Genomic DNA, 14,714 nt, shown 5'->3' on the forward strand with positions numbered 1-14,714 from the left:
TTGTGGCCCTTGGTGGCAATATGGGCCATGGACATCAATACAGACTCTGGCTGTGGTAGGACTATGGACCCAGACATGGTCCTAGGCAGCAGCCTGGTCATGGAAGTCACCATGGTCTCAGGTGGCACCACAGGCCACCCAGACCAGCATCATTGATGGTCTCAGGAGCTACAGACATCCAAACAGACAGAACCTGGCTGCAGCAGGGACCCAGACCCAGACATGGCTCTCACCAGTAGCCCCAGTCTGAACAATGCCATGGCCCCAGTTGATAGCCCTGGCCACTCAGATAGGCCTGGTCCCAGCAGCAGCACAGCCCTTGGACACCAACATGGTAACAGGTTACCACCCAGACCCCAGGCATTAGACTGGTCCATGGTGGCAACGGGCCAGGGAAACACAGACCCCCAACCGAGGCAGAACCACAGACCCAAACATGGTTCTCAGTACCAGCCTGGGCCTGGTTATCACCATGACCCCAGGTAGCTATGTAGGTCACCCAGATTGTCACGGCCCACACAGGCAACATGGCCCTTGGACATCAACATAGACCCAGGTGGCTTCCCAGACCATAGGCCCCTGTATAACCCTAATCACAAGAGAAGTAACAGACATCAAACAGGCACCCTCGGGTGCTTTAGAGTCCAGGAACAGACATCTGCCTGTACTCGGGGGGGGGGCGGGGGGGCTTTCTATCAGCCTGTTCCTCACCGCCCTTACATCTCTAGACCTCTCTCCCCAGCCCAGAAACCATTCTGCCTCTCCCTCTCTTCCACCTTCCCACCTTGTACCAGGCTCTTGATTAGTTCACAGGTGGCCCTTGCCCAGCCCCAAGAAATGGCGTGACACTGTTGCTTTTCCTCTTTTCGGTGCCCAGGCCTAGAGACCATGAGCAGCACTTAGTATGATGGTACCTGATCACCTAGTGCCAGAGGCAATAGGCAGGCTAGTGGTTGATTGTGACCCCCTCCTCCAGACCAAGAAGTCTGGGGGAGTGCCATCTGTGTCCTCCACAGATTCAGTTTCTTAAACTCTTAATATCCATCACTATTCCATTATTACCTTCTTTTCTACTAGAACGTACATATGATTACAATTATTTTGCTTTCTCTTTATAGCATATTTTTGGAAAGCTACCTTAGTAATTCCACTTGTGGTTTCAAGTGATACCTTAAAACACTCTAGTTTGGATTAATGTTAACTTAATTCCAACAATAGATTTTGTCCAACTACAGCTTTATTCCCCCTTTGTAAACATTGTTGTACAATTTATATCTTTTTGCATGGTAGTGCCATCAGCACAATTTCACAATTATTGCTTTCTATGACTGCCATTTAAACTAGAAGAAAACATTGACAACAAAGCACTGTCTTTTATATGTATTTGCTTGTGTGTGTATCTTTTTACATTACTTAATGTTTAGCCAATTGAAATTAGTAATAAATGTCTAGTTTTATCATTTTAATGTAAAAGGCTCCCTCTAATATTTATTTATAATAAATGATGTTTTGTGTTGCTCAGGACAGACTAAAGCAATCCTTTGCCTCAACCTCTCCATTAGCTCTACAAGTTCATATTACCCCAGCCAGCCCCTTCTGTATTTTTTGTAGAAAAGATTTGCTAATGAAACAATGCCTCAATTTATGTTCATCAGATAGTATCTTGATTATCCCTTTAGTTTTGAAAGATATGTTTTCCAGTCATGTATTTTTAGCACGTTTCTTTCGTCATTTTGAGTATGTTGTTCACAAGCAATCTCGTTTCCATGGTTTCTAATAACTTTGCTATACCTTGAATATGATGAGTCATATCTCTAGCTGCTTTCAGATTTTTTTCTTTCCCCTTGCCGTCTCAATCTTTCAAAATTACATTTCTTTATTTAGTGTGTGTGTGATGTTATGTGTGTGGGTGTGGGTATGCATGTGTCACAGCAAGCTTACGGAAATTGGAAGACAGCTTGTGGGAGTTGGTTTTCTTCTTGCACCACTTGGGCTCCAGGAATTGAACTCAGAGATCAGGCTGGGGAACAAGTGCCCTTACCAGCTGAATCATCTTGCTGACCCCTTCATTTTTATTTCTGTTTACATGCATTCATTGTACCTATTGACAAGTTCCGGTGTGATTTCTCACACATGCACACAGCACACACTGATCAAACTCAACCTCCCATACACCGTTCTCAATCTTTGTCTTTTGGACAGCTTAATTATGATGTTTCAAGCTTTGGATTTGAATATTTACTAAATGGAGTAGGTTGAGTTTCTGGGATGTTCAGATCTATGTTTTGGGGTTGTTTTTTTTTTTTTTTAATCACATTTCCAATTTTTGCTTAACATTTCTTCAAATATTCTTCCTGCCTGCTCACCTCTACTTTTTATTGCATTACTAATATGCATGTAATTCTTTCCTTGTCTGATATATATAATGCTCTATTTTTTATTCTTTTCTCTTTCTGTTCGTCATACTATATAATATCAATGAACCTTTCAGTACCTTGATGATGACTCTTTTGTTGCTTCTACTATTTAATTCTGCTGCTGTGCACCTTTGTGAAACTTTTCATCAATTGTACTTCTTGACATTATAATTTCAGCCACATGTACATATACATATATATTTGTATTTATTCTTTGAGAATGTCATACTATTTGATCCTGTCCACTCCCATTCTCCCCTCTACTTCTTCCTAGACCTCCTTCACTACCTTCCTCTCCCACCTTCATGTCCTCTAATTTAAAATTTTTACAGCATTCTAAGTCCAATCAGAGCTGCCTGTATGCACATGGGTATAGGGTCATCCACTGAAGTATGGTTAATTTACCAGGAAAAGGCTTTCTTTCCCAGCAGCCATCAGCTGTAAATAGCTCCTCATTAGGGGTGGGACCTTTTAAGTTCCTCCCTATCTGTTCTGGCTTGGTCTTGTGCAGGTCTTATTGGGGAACCTTTGATTATATTATCTTTGCAGCACACGATGGAATAAAAGTTATACATATAATTAATAGTATTAGGTCCTTACAATAAGAGATCATATAGAATTAACTGAACAGACTCGCTGTAATTATAAGCATATATAAAAGAGGATCAAGTAAAAAGAGATGAGCTTCAAAAAATAGCACGAGAAAATATTTGTTATAAATTCTGGATTTATGTCAGAGAGTAGATACGCTATAAAAACTGAAAAATAGAAGAAAAAATATTCCTTCCACCTAGAACAAATACTTCTCTGCTGACAAACTGATTTTAGTAAACTGATATTTCTGATTTATGACTTTTAGAACTGTAAAACATTAAATTTCTGCTCTCTTAAGTCACTAAGTCTTTAGCAATTTACTGCATCAAATAGGCAATTGATATGTCAATATACAAATAATACATTGCATTTTTGTATGTCAGCAACTAACAATCTGGAAATTAAAAATAACATTTTATTATAAATATCATTTTATTATGAATACAAATATTTTAGTATAAATTTGATGAGATATATGATCTGGTACTTAATGATTATTTTATCTTTATACTGACTTAACACTTTAATGAATAAAGCACACTTTCCAAATCACAGGGTTGTATAGTCTAGGAGCACATTACATGCAACCAAGGTGAACATGATGTGACAAACTAGACTTTTTTGTGTGAACAAAACTGTTGATGTAGCTCATGTGCAAGACGAAAAGTATAATTAGTACTCGACATTTCACAGATCATCTTTGAAGAGTTATATAAAAGAAGTTTTAGAAGAAATTGGTAGATGTCTTTAGAATAGAGTTTGTATATAGTATTTATATGTGCACTGCTGAAACATTTCAACCCTCTTGCATTCCAAAGAAAATATTCATGCAAGCATCAAAGTTGCTGGTCACTACACAAGACTGCTAGAGTCACAATAAAGTTCTGAATTCAGGTGTTAAGTAGATAAAACACCAACAAACCAGTTACTGAAAAACTCATGTAGGCATACATGGTAGTCTGTTCAAAGCATTTCTTCTAAGTCCCTCATATTCATGGCTAAAGCCCATCTACAGTATTAAAATTCTGTCATTCAAGTAGGCCATAATCCAGAGAAAGAAAACAATTCATTTCAGGAATGGTATCACTGTTACATTCTGAAAAAAAAGAGAATAAAGTCAAAATTAGTAGAAACAGTATCCATAGATACATGAAGAAAAAAGCTGTTTTAGGAAAAAAGTGTGTTTTATCTGAACAGCAGAAATTATACAATAAAATACCATATTGACCCACACCAACACAATCCATGAGGTTAAATAAAGATAACAAATAAATTAATATTAAATAAATTAAGAGAACAAAGAAATAAAATGTTTCATTTTTAAAATAAAGTTTAAAGTTTTTATTTAAAATAATTTATTTTAAAAATCCATGATAAAGGATTAAATTTGAGAAGCATGTTCACTAGATTCAAATATATATATTTGTGAATTTATATTTCACTTGCTTATACAATCAATAACAAATAAAACACATTTTACACACACTCACACACACAAATAATTGTTAAATATTGAGCATGGCTTGTTGCCCTGATGCTATCTCCAAAGGAAACTAAATGACATTTCAATAATTTAAAAAGTATTGACACATAATATTTGGTGAACATGAGGGACATTTGAGGAAGGATGAATAAGTAATGGTGTCCTGGTTTCACGACAGATGTGAATAAGAACCATCTGAAATGCAAATGCACTTATAATCTTTTTCTGTGAGACATATCTGAATTGTGAATTGATGCCAACAGTAATGCACCTGCAAACTTTTTTATTTAAATTTTTTAGTTTTTGAGAATTTTGCAGATGAGTACTGTGTCTACATAATGTTCACCCTTCCCTCTCCTCCCTCCAAATCCTTCTGTGTATTCCCTTTCAAATTCATGATGTCTTCCCCTTTATTGTTACACAGACACACATGTGCACACACACATATGCGCGTACGCACACATACACATATATATACATACATACAAACACACACACACAATATAAGGCTTTGTATTTGCAGTTCATATATATACTTAGTATTGGATATCCTATCTGAAGGCTTGTCCCTGATTATTCTCTCTCTCTCTCTCTCTCTCTCTCTCTCTCTCTCTCTCTCTCTCTCTCTCTCTCTGCAGCCATTTAATGGCTTCAAATCTCCATCTAGGGGTGGAGCCTTGCGAAATTTCCCCCATCCAAACTGGCATGTCAACAGGTGATGTCATTCAAGTCTTGCTTAGACAACCATATTGTTCGTACTTCCTGGGCACAGCTTCCCTGTCATGTCTAGAAGTTGGTATCTCAGAGCAGATATCCTGGTTCTCTGGCTCCTGTAAGTTTCCTACCTCCTCTTCCACAATGTTCTTGGAGCCTTTGGTGTTAGAGGCTATGTTGTGCCAGCCTGAGTTATACAACCTATTGTCACTTACCCTCTGCATTTTGAGCAGGCTCTGGTTTTCAACAATGGTCTCCCTCTGCTGCAAAATGAAGCTTCTTTGACAAAGGGGTGAGAGCTACACTTACCTGTGGTCATAACTTCTTAAATAAAATGAAAAATTGTACCTGATAAATGTGCACACTTTTTTATACACCACTGATAAAATGAGGGCAACTTGCTAACCTATGATACTGAGATTTTCGTAATGAAAGATCATGATCACAATTCAGTTTTACCAAAAAAAAGCAGAAGAGGTTAATGAGATTATTCAATCTACAGAAATGGAAGTGCATAGACTCCTTCGACATGTGCATGAAAGATGGCTATCATTTTTCTCAGATATAAAAACACATTAAAATATTAGCCTGTGTAATATAAATAATATATACATTATTATATACCACAATGTAAATATAATCATATTTACAGACTTGAGAAAATACATTAAAATAAGAAAAAAAGAAGATTCTAGTAAAATGAAAATTGTTAAGTCGTTTCTTCAAAACTGTTTAAAGATCTTTGAGGATAAGATAAGGAATCCACCAAAGACAAATAAAGCTACTGGTAAAAGTAGTAATGGAAGATTTTAATTGGAAATACACTACTGCAATAGGAGAAAGGGACTATCCTTAACTGAAGACAATTTTGGTTTGTATGAAGGTAACAAGGAAGGAATTTTCAGTGACAACAAATAACTTGAGAGGGGACAGTGGATCTGGACCAGAAACATAAAAATGCAACATTATTACAGTAGAGAAAGGAGTCTAGACACTGTGACACTCATCTGAGTTTGCTGAGTTGCATGCGACACTCCTCTCCTCCCCCAGAGTGGAATTTAGAGACCATAGGTATCCTTAAGCATTAGGTAAAACAAACAGCAAATACTTGTTAACAAATGAGAGTTTCCTCAGAAAGGCTCTTTGATCAGGGATGGGGTGGTAGTCTGGGGAAACTGTATAACATCATCTTCTAAATGTGGCCTTGAGTCCTTAGAAAATATGTTAACTTTTATTCGAGTCTTTAGAGGCCAAGGTTGAGACATATTGAAAAAGCATCCGAGGAGTCTGCTAGAAACCATTCAAGGAGATAATCATTCATTGTTCAGGCCAGGAAAGAGTGAATTGACACTCCTTCAATAGATTGCAGCAAAAACTCACTTCTCTAAAAGCATGGTCTTTATTCAGAAACAAGATTGCTTTAAAAAAAACAAAACAAAAAAAAAAAAAAACAGTCAAGAAAAAGAAATACCAAAAAAAAAAAAAAAAAAATGTAACCAAGCTGAAAAGAACTTTCTCTACTCCATTACCTAACTGTGAGTTATTTGGAATCCAACTTCCAACTTCAGTTTAACAATTTTAAATAATTTCTGATCTTTAAATCCATTCTCTCTGAGAAAAAGAAATATAAAATGAGAATGACATCAAATGTGTCTCAGAGCACTTAGAATTATAAATATAAAGATGTTGCACGTTGCACGAGGAATTTTTAGATTCAAATGACTAGATGGACTGATAAGACTACAGAAGATACTGTAAATTGACAATTAAATGTTAATAAGTGAAATTCATGTCCTTTAAAATTTTTATTAGTTCTTGAGAATTTCATACAGTGTGTTTTGATAGTATTCAACACCCCCCCCCAAATCCTCCTAGACAAACTCCCCTTGCCTACTCACGTAATTTCTGTCCCTTTTCTAAACTTACCAAGTCAAGTTTGTGTGCTGCTCATATATTCTTGCCTTTACTAGAGTGTGGCTAGAGTGTGGTTGACCTACCACGGGCTATGTTCTTTTGGTGGTTTGTTTTTTGTTTGTTTTGTTTTGTTTTGTTTTTCGTTTCCTTTTATTTAATTAATTTATTATTTTACATGTCGATCCCAGTTCCCTCTCCTTCCCTCCCTCCCTTTTACCCTCTCTGCCCCCTCACATGGACCCTGACCTTTCTCCCCTCCTATCCCCCCACCCCAATTCCACATGTAGGGCCATCCAGTTGTGGTCATGTAGATCTGACAGGTCATGTGAAGTAGGGACTAGGATTTCTCTCCTGTCTCTAGATTAAGGCAGTTATCCCTCCATGGGGGATGTGTTCGCAAGGTCCTTTTGTGCACCAGGGATACATCCTGGCTCCACTGTCTGAGGTCCCTTAGACTGCTCAGTCCTTCTGGCTGAGACCCATATTCAAGGGAGCCTGAGTCAGTCCCATGTTGGCTTCCCAGCTATCAGTCTGGGGCCCCCACGGGCTACATTCTTAACACTAACTTTTCCTTTCACATCAGTTATTGGCAATAGCGTGTGGGACTTCATGACAGTAATTGGTTTTTCTTTTTCTTTTTTTTTTTTTTTTTTTTTTTTTTTGGTTTTGGTTTTGGTTTTGGTTTTTTGAGACAAGGCTTCTCTGTGGCTTTGGAAGCTGTCCTGGAACTAACTCTGTAGATCAGGCTGGTCTTGAGTCCACAGAGATCCACCTGCCTCTGCCTCCTGAGTGCTGGGATTAAAGGCATGAGCCACCACCGCCCACCCTCCATATGACTTTTTTAAAGGTCTTCAGTGTTATCCTTCCCCGCATTGTGTCCTCTATATTGCCCCCATCCCCCATCCCAGTTTAGCTCTTTGTGAGGGACTAAAGGAAAGCTCTCCTCTATAAGCTCAGATATTTGAGGACTTTGTCCCCAGTTGGTGGCACAGGAGGTTACAATTAAGAGATACCCTTGAGTCTCAGGAGAAAAATTAGGGTTTGGACTTTTAAACATGGACTTTTGAAGTTGGACTAAATCTATTTTGCATTATAGTTTGCCAGGAGTCTATGGGACCCAGGGAGTGAGTTGTTTTCTTTCCTGGTGTTTGGGTTTTTTTCCTAAGTTCTTTGTATTGTCTTGATACTAACCCTTTGTCAGATATATAGCCAGCAAAGGTCTGTTGTTTTCCATTCTGTAGGCTGCCTCTACACTCAAATGATGGTGTCCTTTGCTATATAGAGCTTTTTAGTTTCAAGAGGTTTCATGTACTAATTGTTGGTCTTAATGCCTGCACTATTGGGATCCTGTTGAGAGTCTTTTACTGTTTCAATGAATCCAAGCATAGTCTTATGCCCCCCTCTCTCTCTCATGTTCAGGTACCAGGTCTTATATTGAGTGTCTTTTATTTTAATGGTCTAATGATTTTATTGGCATTACTTACAAGATCATGGGCCACTCATCTCCAAAATGCCCATGTCAACATCAGTGGCAATGAATATAGGCTGAGCCCTGGGGTGCCTTGCACAAGAGACAGCACCACTGAAGCCTTCAGCTCCAAAGCAGTTGTAAGCCTCTTACACAACCTTGGGGAGGACATTATCTTAGCAGCTAGCATAGATTTCTGAGTTTCTTGGGTCTTAAAAGTATTGTATTAGCCTGGCATTGGTGGCACACACCTTTAGTTCCAGCACTCAGGAGGCAGAAGTAGGCAGATCTCTGTGAGTTCGAGGCCTGCCTGGTCTATAGAACGAGTCCCAGGACAGGCTCCAAAGCAATACAGAGAAACCCTGTCTCAAAGAACAAAAGGTAAGCATTGTATTATATATTTCCGTAATCTGATATGTTTCATCAGTTTACTAGAGCTACCTAAGCTTGCCTGAATCTATTTAGCCTTGTTCTTCTCTCTAGAGGGGAATATTTCAAATCTGTTGGGGTTCTTGATCCATTTGGATTTTTTTCAGGGTGAGAGAGAAGAATCTAGTGTCATTCTTCTACATGTAGTTATCCCATTCCATTTCTTCTCTTCTTAGTAAAAGAGCAGGTGGATGTAGGAGTGTATCCTTATATGTAAGTCCTCAATTTTATTCTATTGATCAATGGTAATGAGTTTTTTGGCAGTATCATTCTGTTTTTATTATTGTAGCTCAGTGGTATAACTTGAACTCTGGGATGGTGATACCTCCAGCACTTTTATGTTGTTATTATTTGAAACTGTCTTGAATATCCTTGGTCTTTTATATTTCAGTATGAATTTAAGATTAGGTTTTGTTTTTTCAATTTTCTGTGAGAATTGGATTGACATATTAATAGAAATTGCATTGAATCTGTAGATTGCTTTTGATAGGATGGGCATTTCCACATTATTATTAACCGCACAAACCCATGCTTGTGGGAGGTATTTCTGTTTTGTGATATCGTCTTCAATTTCTCCTTTCAGTGTCTTAAAGTTTTCATTGTGCAAATCTTTCATTTGTTTGGCTAGATTTATTCAAAGATTTTTTTCAGGCTATTGTAAATAATGCTATTTACATGACTTCTTTCTTGGTACATTTGTCATTTGTGTATAGAAAAACTACTGATTTTTGTGGGTTAATTCTAAATCCTGTTACTTTGCTGAATATCAGATGTAGGAGTTCTTTGTTGGAGTCTTTAGGGACTTTTATGTATAAAATAATATCATCTGCAAATAAGTTTACTTGGACTTCTTCCTTTCCTGTTTGTAATTCCTTTATGTGTCTTATTGCTTTAGCTAAGCCTTCAAGTACTACACTGAATAGAAATGAAGGGGAGAGTCGACATCATTGTATTGTTCCTGATTTTGGTGAAAATGCTTTGGTGTTTGTTCATTTATGAAGATGTTAGCAGTGGGTTTCCTGTATATTGCCTTTATTATGTTGAGATGTGTCCTTTGTATCCCTAGATTCTCCAGAATTTTTATTGTGAAGGGATGGTGGATTTTGTCAAAATCTGCTTCCTCATCTAATGAGATGATCAAGTAATTTCCGTACTTCAGTATATTTATATGTTGGGTTATGTTTATTGATTTATATTTTGAACCATCTATGTATCGCTGCCATGAAGCCAATTTGATCGTGGTGGATATTCTTTATGGTGTGTTCTTGAACTCAGTTTTCAAGTGCTTGGTTGAAGATTTTTGCATCAGAGATATTGACCTATAATTTTCTCTTATTTGCTGAATCTTTCCTGGTTTTTGTATCAGGGTAATCCTGGCTTTGTAAAAGGGATTTGGGGAATGATTCTCTCTTTTCTATTTCATGCAATAGTTTGAGGAGCAATGATGTGAGTTCTACCTCAAAGGTGTGGTTGGATGAATCCATCTGGCCTTGAGCTTTTATCAGTTGTGACATTTTCAATTACTGCTTCTACCTCATGGGATATTATGGGTCTGTTTAAATTATTTACTTCATTTTGGTTTGGAGTCACATTGTGAGGGAACCAGCAAAGCTGCCTATTTTCTGTAAAGTACTGGTTGGGCATTTACATGTCTTCTTTTTAAAAATATCTATTTAGGCCTATGGCTGATATTTATTAATATCTTTGTATTTTTGTTTTTCAGCTTTAGGAGTTCCTTTATATAATGTAAACATTAATTTCTTAACATATGTCTAGTGGCAAACACTTCCACTGTATAGATTGTCTTATCTTGCTTGGTTCCTTTGCTGTGTTTTATACAGTTCATTTTTTTTCTATATTTGCTTTTGTTTCTGATTGATATTTATCCTAAAACTCTTTACCTACCCAAATGTTATATATACTTTTCCTGATGTTTTTCTGCTAGTTTCATAGTGGTTACCAAAGAGGAAAGTGTATAAGAAGACAGTGGGAGGAAATCTCTTTGACTAGTCAAGGAGTAAAAACTAACACCTGTGCAGAAGGGAAGCACTCTGTTGTTCTCTTGCACAGGAGGATGTTTAGAATTAGCAATGGTATGTTATACATTTTCAAAATATCTGGAAGAGACATTTCTAAACATTCTAGTTTAAAAGACAATGATGTTGTCTTCACCCATACTTATATGTGTTTATACCTAACCATGTATATAGTATATCTAGCATCCACATATGAGAGAAAACATGCAGTTTTTTTTCTTTCTAAGTTTGTGTCACCTCACTTAACATTATACTCTCCAGATCCATCTATTTCTTGCCTATTTTATGATTTTATTTTTGTTATAGCTGAATAAAATTCCATTGTTGATAAGTACCACATTTTCATTATACATCATTAATTAATGGACACCTATGCTGATTCCATTACCTTATTATGGACAAAAGGACACTTGGACCATGAAAGAGGAAAAGAAATTGAGACAACAATGAAGGTTGGGGGTAAGAGCAAGAGAGAACCAGTAAAATCTATTTGGTTCAAAATGTCATAAGGATTTCTTAATGGAAAAAAATACAGGTAGGGCAAGGTGGTAATCCATGCCTTTAATCCCAGAACTCATGAGACAGAAGAAGGCAGATCTCTATGTGATTAAGACCAGCTTGGTCTAAAAAGCAAGTTTCAGGCCAGCTAAAGCTGCATAGTGAGACACTAACCCCCAACCCCCACAAATGGCATGAATGTGGAGAGAATCTTGTAGGGAGAAGAATGCAGGTAATATAGGGGTGTGAGGGAGATAAGTTGGTGATGATGATAGGAATCAAAATGTGCTGTATACATGTATGAAACTGTCAAAGAACAAATTTAATAAAGGAGTTTTAAGACATGATAAATATTTGAAGGATGAACATGTTAACTATGTCTTATAGTTTCTATTGCTGTGATAAAACACCATAACCAAATGCAACTTGGGAAGAAAAGGGTGTATTTCAAACTTGCACTTCTACATCATAGGAGGTGGTCAAAGAAGAAACCTGGAAGCAAGAACTGAAGCAGATGAAATAAAGAAATGCTGCTTACTGGCTTGCTCCCCATAGCTTGTTTAGCCTGTTTTGTTATAGCACCCAGGACAACTAGCTCAGGGGTGGCACAGCCCACAGTGAGCTGGGCCCTTCCACATCAATCAACAATCAAGAAAATGAACCACAGGCTTTCCTATAGGCCATTCTGGTGGAGGAAACTTCTCAATTAAGATTCCCTCTTCCAAAATGACTCTTGCTTGTGTCAAGTTGACACAAAACTAGTCAGAGCAATTACATTGATTTGACCAGTCATAATGAATACCTGTACCAAAACATGGTGTTGTAGTCCAGAGGTACACACAGTGACAATGTAATAGCCAAAAATTACATTTACATTTTCTATATATTGGAATTAAAACAAATAACTAGTGGCTTAGGGATGTAGCCTAGTGGTAGAACACTATTCCACCCCACACATAGCCCTACAACTATCCCCAGAATTACAATTATGTTTCTAGATCAGACAACAGAAAGCATCATAAAAATAACATTAAATGTTTCATACATAATTACCATACTTAATTATCATCATTATTACTATTTGCTGTTATTTATGAGTCATATTATAGATTTGTTTGAAAACGTCATTTGTGTAGGTGAACAGGAAATAATAAACATGTAATTTCATAGGAATCTTTATGTTTCTTATTCTATGTTGTTGATGTTTCATATTCTATGTTGTTGATGCAAAAACGTAGCTCTCACCTCAAAGGGGATAAAAGATATTCTGGAGCCAAATATGAATGACCATGACTCAAGAACACAGATTAAAATTGCCCCAAATACCATGTTCCAGTATGGCAAGAGTCTCATGAAGTTTTTAGACATTAAAGAACAATTGAGCATGGTGGTGCATGCCTTTAATCACAGCACTTGGGAGGCAGAGGCAGGTAGATATCTGTGAGAAAGAGCCTGGTCTACAAAGTGAGTTCCAGGCCAGCCAGGGCTTCATAGTAAAAGAAAGAAATGGATTAAGACACTTTAAATATATATTAGTGGCATTATCGGATAGGTAGGGAAAGCAGGGATATCTATGCCATAGAGTTTAGATGCCTAGTAATGATATTCTTAGACTTTGGTTTGGGGGAAGCTACAAGCCTGTTGGGGTTTACATAATAGTCACAAGGATCATAAACAGAGGTGAGTAATGATGGTTAATAAAGGGTTACAGACCCAAGATAATTTAGCTCCAGACCTGGAATATTCAGTCTCTGCATAATCATAAACGTTCTAATCAGTCAACCTTACAAATCAGTAATAGAGCTGAGGCTCTTTTTGTCTAGGAACTCGGGATGTTCAAGTAAATATGTATACTTATTCTAATTTCTTGTCTCATATATACACTGCTATTCTTGTTATTTCACTGAAGAAATAACATTTAGGTAACCAAAGCCAAAACACAGAATAATAATTAGTTGAAATAAATACCTATATTTATACTTCATGTTAAAGTGACATTGTAGTACAGATATATGTTGCTATCTGCACACACAACACACACACACACACACACACACACACACACACATATTATATATGTATATAACCCTCCTGTAGCTGGGTTAAGAGTTGATGCCCTGAAAAAAAAATAATAATAAAGAGACAAGAAAAGAAAACTGGCCGGCATTAGTGGTGCACACCTTTAATCCCAGCACTTGGGAGGCAGAGGCAAGCAGATCTCTCTGAGTTCAAGGCCAGCCTGATCTACAAAGCTAGTTCCAGGACAGGCTCCAAAGCAATACAGAGAAACCCTGTCTCAGAAAAAAAGAAAAGAACAGAAAAGAAAAAGAAAACTGGTCATCTTGAGTAAAGGGTAGTAACCCCAATACTTAAGAGGCAGAGGCAGGCTGATCACTGTCAGTTCTAGTGCAACAGGACGACCAAGGTACTGCCTCAAGAAAAAAGAAGGATGGATCCGGGTGTTGGTGGCATACACCTTTATTCCCAGCACTTGGGAGGCAGAGGCAAGAATATCTCAGTTAGTTTGAGGCCAAGCCTGATCTACAAAGTGAGTTCCAGGACAGCCAGGACTGTTACACAGAGAAACCCTGTCTCAAAAAAGGAGGATGAGGAGAACGAGGAGGACGAGGACGAGGATGAGGACAAGGACGAGGAAGGAAGAAACAAACAAAAGCTGATGATCTTGGACTTTATTTTCTGACATGTAAGGTTTCTGGATTTGTTTTGTTTTGTTTTTAATTTAGGAAGAACATAGAACTGAAGAAGTGTAGAGACCCTATTTTATTCAGTTCCCCCCAAAATGAAACCCAAATGATAGTGTTGGCAAATTTTGGAGATTTGAAACAATGTGCATCATCTGTTGTGCTTATCCTGGAATGTTGGCTTGTTTTAAAGAGAGCTAAATCTCTTTGAGGCTTTTCCTATAATTTTGATACATCAGCTTCCCTAATAATAGTGAAGAATCCATCACATTAAATTGAAAAGTGTGAACTCTTGCATTTTACAGCTTTCTCTGCTGTGCCCTTCCCCATCAATGTACCATCTCCGACCTCATGCAACTCTAGTGTCAGTAAGGAGTGATGGAAGGCCAGAATGAAACATGACTGGTCCTTATTCACAAGGCAAGCAAAGAAGACACTCTCCCTGAAGCCTTAGTCGAG

The 14,714-nt window shown here is 37.5% G+C and overlaps 1 pseudogene; it reads left to right on the top strand.

The window, feature by feature from the left end:
* The first annotated feature begins 222 nt into the window (after positions 1 to 222).
* Positions 223 to 14,714, top strand: part of LOC127218444 (ubiquitin carboxyl-terminal hydrolase 27-like) — a 31,510-nt pseudogene continuing 17,018 nt past the window's right edge.

Source organism: Phodopus roborovskii, unplaced genomic scaffold, assembly GCF_943737965.1.
Source record: "Phodopus roborovskii unplaced genomic scaffold, PHOROB, whole genome shotgun sequence".
NCBI classification, from domain to species: Eukaryota; Metazoa; Chordata; class Mammalia; order Rodentia; family Cricetidae; genus Phodopus; species Phodopus roborovskii.